General features: G+C 45.5%; 1 protein-coding gene across 1 annotated transcript in view; it reads right to left on the bottom strand.

Moving 5' to 3' along the window:
* Window positions 1-6,000, bottom strand: part of Mtap (methylthioadenosine phosphorylase) — a 41,266-nt gene that overhangs the window by 15,704 nt on the left and 19,562 nt on the right. The window lies entirely within an intron of this gene.

Raw genomic sequence — 6,000 nt, 5'->3', positions numbered from 1 at the left:
ACTTTGCTAGATACAAAAGGAAAACTTGGACACAAGTTATGGATGGAAGGGAGGGCAGAGGCACGTAGCGAGTGTATGCCCAGTAGTATCTGCTTTTTTTTTTTTTTTTTTTTTTTTTAAGATTATTTATTATATATACAGTGTTATGCCTGCATGTATGCCTGCAGGCCAGAAAAGGTCACCAGATCTCATTATAGATGGTTATAAGCCATCATGTGGTTGCTGGGAATTGAACTCAGGACCTCTGGAAGAGCAGCCAGTGCTCTTAACCTCTGAGCCATTTCACCAGCCCAGTATCTGCTTCTTTATAACACTGAAGATGACTTTCTCAGCAGAGTGAGGACACACACAAGCCACAGGAACAGGATGGTCCTGTCCTGTCCACACTTGCCTCTCAGAGGGGTGGGACGGAGCAAAGGCCCCTAGGAAACTCTGCATCATGGGTCTCTGTGCCTTCCTTTCCTGTTTCAGACAGGGTGCTGTCATGCAATCTGGGTATCCAGAACTACCCTCAAACAATGTCCCTACTGTGGACTCCTCAGGGGTGAGGTCCCAGGTGCAAGTCATCTCGCTCAGGAGTCCGTTTCTAACCGTTAAGACTCTAGTGGACACACTCAAGATGAAAGAAGACCTGTGTCGACACCAGAGCACACCTCTACAAGACCTCAGCCTTCAACGATGACATTACCGGGGAAGCCCAAGGCAGGGCTGTGTCTCTAGGAGGGTGAAATAGGCATCATCTATCATATCAGCCCATGTATTTACTGCGGGACTTTCCTGATGAGTCAGAGCAAGAGCAAACCCAGGCCTCTCCTATTCTTCCTGCAAGAGGACAAGCTGGGAAAAAAAAACCAACCAACCAACCAACCAACCAACCAACCAACCAAAAAGCTCGAGAAGGAACACATCAGAACCCAATACCCGCAGAACTCTTACATTAACAGATAGGATACTGAAGGGCAGGCATTGCTTGACCTGGTATTTTGAGTCACAGAAGTTACTCTGTCTCTATGAATTTTGTTTTAAGTTTAAAATAAAGACTTACACCCACAATTTCTACATATATCCTTCCTTCCTGTCCAATCAATGACTTCAGTGATACAGCAGATATTGATGGCACAGGAAGAAAGTTTACATGAAGTCATTGCCGGAAGTCCCTGTCCCTGGGCCCTCAGCCTCTCGAATGGGATGACTGTATTACATTTCTTCTACCCAGACAACAGGATCTGTAATAGTATCTGTACTGGTGGGTTTTGTGTGTCAACTTGACCCAAGTTAGAGTCATCAGTGCCTCAGTTGAGAAAATGTATCCATGAGGTCCAGCTGTAAAGCAATTTCTCAATTTCTCCCCTCACTAATCGAAGGGAAGGCCCAGTCCATGGTAGGTGGGCTGGTGGTGATCCTGGGTTCTAAAAGAAAGCAGGCTGAGCAAGCCATGAAGAGCAAGCAAGTAAGCAGCACCCCTCCGTGACCCTGCATCAGCTTCTGCCTGAATTTTTGTCCCAATATCCTCCAAAGATGAATTATGATCTGAATGTCTAATCTAAATAAACCTTTTCCTCCACAACCTGCCTTTTGGTCATGGTGTTTAACAGAAAATGGAGGGACCAGGTGTGCCCAGAAATTCAGGAAGAGACAATAGAGTGTGTCAACATTGGGGAGAAGCCAGCAGAGTCCCCCAGGAAAAGGCCCCCTATGCAACACTCTACAAAGAACCTTTAAGAAGTAAGTATAAGCTACAAAGCTGATAAGCAACGAGAGAAAGGCTAAGCAATCCAAACAACATGCTTCTAAACTCGGCCAAGGCTCTTCTTAGAATCTGGCCTGTTTACACAAGGCCCTTGCCAAACCACAGCAGGGAGGAGGCATCTATCTCTCGTCTCTGACTTCATGAGGCACCTCATCATAGATCCTGTGCGGTTGAGAGGCCACTGCATCTTCAAAGATATTTGTAAAAAGAACTGTTAGCATTTGGTGAGGAAGTAACTGTAGCCCCCTTAGCAAGCAACTGGGGGTCCATACACTTGCTGCTTTATCTATAAGTGGCATAGTAACACTGAAGATCAGAAGATGCTGGGATCAAAGCATGTAAAAAAAAAAAAAATTCACCATCTAAAAGTCCAACTGGAGCCCTGAGAACAGCTAAGCTCTCTCTATCCACATAGCAAAGCCAGAGTCAGGAGGGAAGTTACATGGACTCCTCTGTGTCAGCTGCCCACCCCCACAGGTGGCAGGATGAAAGAGAAATGTCCCTACCCACAGGAATGTACAGTACATAGGACCGTGCTAGCAGACAGTTACAAGGAACTGGCAAGGCCTTCTCCTGTAAGCAGCCAGGCGTGACCTGTGAAGATGGTTCGCTACTCTCTTGACGCAGAACATCCGACAAAATCATGCAAATCTAGAGTTTCAAACCTTCATTCAGTTTAAGAACATCTGAGAAATTGCCCAGGACAGCAAGGGTATGCATAGCCTCATAGCAGCCAAGCCCCCAAGTAGCTGAAAGATGTCATTTTAAAGAAGCAATGTGTGCCGTTCCGGAAAGAGTGCTAAATTTTTGCTGCACATGCTTTAAAATGCAGAAAGTAACACTGAACTTCCAGTTTCGATGTAGATTGTCTCGTTATTCAACATATCCAGGTGAACAAGGAACTTAAGACGCACTGACGAACCTATAGAGCTCATGGCTCGATTAACACATACACGAGCTCCCTAGCCACACCTTTAATCCCAGATAATCTTGAACTCAGAGATCTCCTTGTCTTAATCTTCTGGTGTTCATAGCCACTATGCCTCAAGATCTCCATGCCAAGATCCAGGTCAGAAACTTGTATCTCCCAGCCTCCAGATTAGGATCACAGGCGAGCCTTCCAGCTCTGGATTGTAGTTCATTCCAGATATAGTCAAGTTGACAACTAGGAATAGCCACTACAATCCACCCCTTGTCAACTTGACACAAATAATATCTCATGTCCACATGAAACAATAATAAGGTCCTGTCCTGAGTAAGCCTAACATGATATAACTATTCCTTTGTACAGTAAATTCACAATGGGGCAATGTCCCTTGGGAACATTCTTTTAGTGTCTCAAATTAAATACCAATTGATGTTAAAGAAATTGGAAGAAAGACAAATGTATTCTTAGCAAAATAGGACAGAAGCATTCCTATTACTTTATAATCCTCATTTCTGCAACTGGTTACGTGGCCTTAGCTGGTATTTATAACTACCTTCCTCTACTACCCATTCTGTATTTCCTTCACCCTCGGCAAGCACCTCAGCAGGTCTTGGCGCTTTTCCTGGAGGATTGACCTATACCTTCATTCCTGATGGGTCTGCATCCTTTGTCACCCTGCTTGGATTAGGCTGTTGTAGTTTCCCATTGACTTTAATCACAGGACATGGTAGTACTAAGAGACGCCCTAAGGGATCTCCTACACTCCAGACATAATCCTGCTTACCTCCATTGTGGAGAGGCAGTCCAATTCCCCCATGGTAATCTGGATCTATCACCCCTCCTAACACTGTTATTCCTTTCTTAGCCTGATGTGCTCATCTGCATTACACGGGGAAGTAGAAAAATTTCTTTTTAAAAACAGTGTTGGATCTCTGAAGCATGAGATGAACTGTGTAAAGACTTATGGGTGGACGAAGGCAGAGACTAGTGTGGCCAGGGCTGGCAAAGCACTTCATGCCTGCGACGACTTGCCTGCTCACTGCAGGATGCCTTGGTTTGGTCATCATCCTCAAATGCGGACGCTCAGGGATATTTACAGGGACTGGTTTGTCATACACACAGGAACACTGATAACAGAGTATCTTGAAAGTGACGGGCAACCATCTGAGCAGCCCACACTTGTGACAAGCCAGAAGGACTGTAGTCTACCTCCTAGGGGCCACATACCAAGATCACTGGCACTAGAGCTCTGCTTCCTTAGCGGCTGTAACTCAGTCACTTCTTAGCTCATGCTGGTAGGCAAGGTAGAACAGGCTCAGCCTCCAAACCCCCACCCCAAACTGACTTGCTGGACTGGATCTAAAACGTATCCACTTCCCCCTTACCCCCAAAACTGGAAAGACCCCCACCCCCATCTTCAGCAAGGAGGAGTATATGACTTTTCCCTTCAATTTCTTTTATTGTGTGCCCAACCTTCCCCAAACTTTTGTTGAGACAGGGTCTCACTATGTATCTCTGGTTAGTCTCAACTTTCTAGTTACCCTGCCTAGCCTCCCAACTGCTGGTATTAAAGGGGTGTCCCACTTCTCTCTTTCCCTTATACTTTCATCTTAAATTTTACCTTCCTAGTATGCCCTATAGTTCTTTCTTTCACTACAGATATATCTATCTGTGGTTTTGTTTCTAGTGACTGGGTTTCTCTGTGTAGCCCTGGCTGTCCAGGCACTTTCTCTGTAGACCAGGCTGGCCTTTGAATTCACAGATCCATCTGTCTCTGCTTCAGAATGCTGGGATTAAAAGGTGAGTGCCGCCACTGCCTGGCAGTGTTACTTTTGCTTTCTCTCCATTGAATCAAAGTGGATGCTGAGCACTGCACAGAGGCAGACTCATGGAGAACTGTCACTAACAAGAGGACATGCCTTTCTCAGGGGACAACAAACACTAAATAGATAAGAAAGAGAACAGTCTGCCGGGCGGTGGTAGCACACGCCTTTAATCCCAGCACTCGGGAGGCAGAGGTAGGCAGATTTCTGAGTTCGAGGCCAGCCTGGTCTACAGAGTGAGTTCCAGGACAGCCAGGGCTACACAGAGAAACCCTGTCTCGAAAAACCAAAAAGACAACAGTCATGTGTGACAAGATGAACCTGGAGGGATTTCTTGAAGTGAATTAAAGAAGTGAGAAACAGAAAGACAGCAGCAGGAACTACTCACACGTACGATCTGAAATGAACATGCTGAAGCAGAGGGTAAAAAGGAATTTACCAGACACCCACAATGGAAACAATCTATGATGAAAATATAATGACTATGAATACATATGCAGGAAGTATTGAGTATACTTAAGTTCACAGCCCACTCATTTGAGTTCCAAAAGGGGGCTGTAGTCATGAACGCCTGTATTAAAAGTTCAGAAAGTTGGGATAGCATTGGAAATGTAAATGAGGAAAATACCTAANAAAAAAAAAAAAAAGTTCAGAAAGCTCTCAAATAAATAACCTAACTGAACACCTATTTCTAAGACAAATGAGGCGAGCAGAAGACAGTGACAAAGATGAGAGAAACCACAGCCATTGGATTCCCTGTGAGGGCCCAGACCATGATGGGAAAGACAAGTTCTAGTAACCCATGCAGGGGGAGGGGGATATTCAGATGTAGACAGGCAGGGGTCTGAAACGGGATGAGATTGCCCTCTCTCATTCTGCACACACACCAAGTCAATTCAGCAGCAGACCTGCAACCCTGACAGTGCTGAAGGAAAGGCACACTGAACTAGAGGCCTGGGCAGGGTAAGAACTTCCTTCCTCAGGACCCCAGCAGCTTGGAAACAACAGCACGGGGCAAACGAAAGAACCAAGCTGAAAAGGCACACACACAATGCATCGCACTCCCAGGAAGTGCTCACGTACTGGGAGAGCATCTTTGCCAGCTATTCATCCAGCAAGGAATTAAAAACCGAAATATATAAAGAAAAATAGTCAATATCCTTAGCCACCAGGGAACCGTCAACCATATCTATAGTGAGATCTGATCTTCAGAATGGAAAACAGGCAACAAAGGTTGGTAGAGATACAGAAGTCAATAAGCCCTTATAAACTGTTGGTGGGGATGTACATTAGGCCAGCCACTATGAAAATCAGCCTTGGGGTTCCTCAACGAAGGTGAAAACCTCAGGACCTACCCCACCCCGGGGCACTCATCCGAAGTATCCAAGTCAGCCTACTCCAGAGGCCCCTCTGCACAGCCAGCTTTATCCCAACTATAGAATCAACCTTGATGCCTAGTCACAGGTACAGAAAATGTGGCACACTGACAACAGAAATCA

This window comes from Mus caroli, chromosome 4 (assembly GCF_900094665.2).
Source record: "Mus caroli chromosome 4, CAROLI_EIJ_v1.1, whole genome shotgun sequence".
NCBI classification, from domain to species: Eukaryota; Metazoa; Chordata; class Mammalia; order Rodentia; family Muridae; genus Mus; species Mus caroli.
This window is presented reverse-complemented; position numbering and strand designations above follow the sequence as displayed.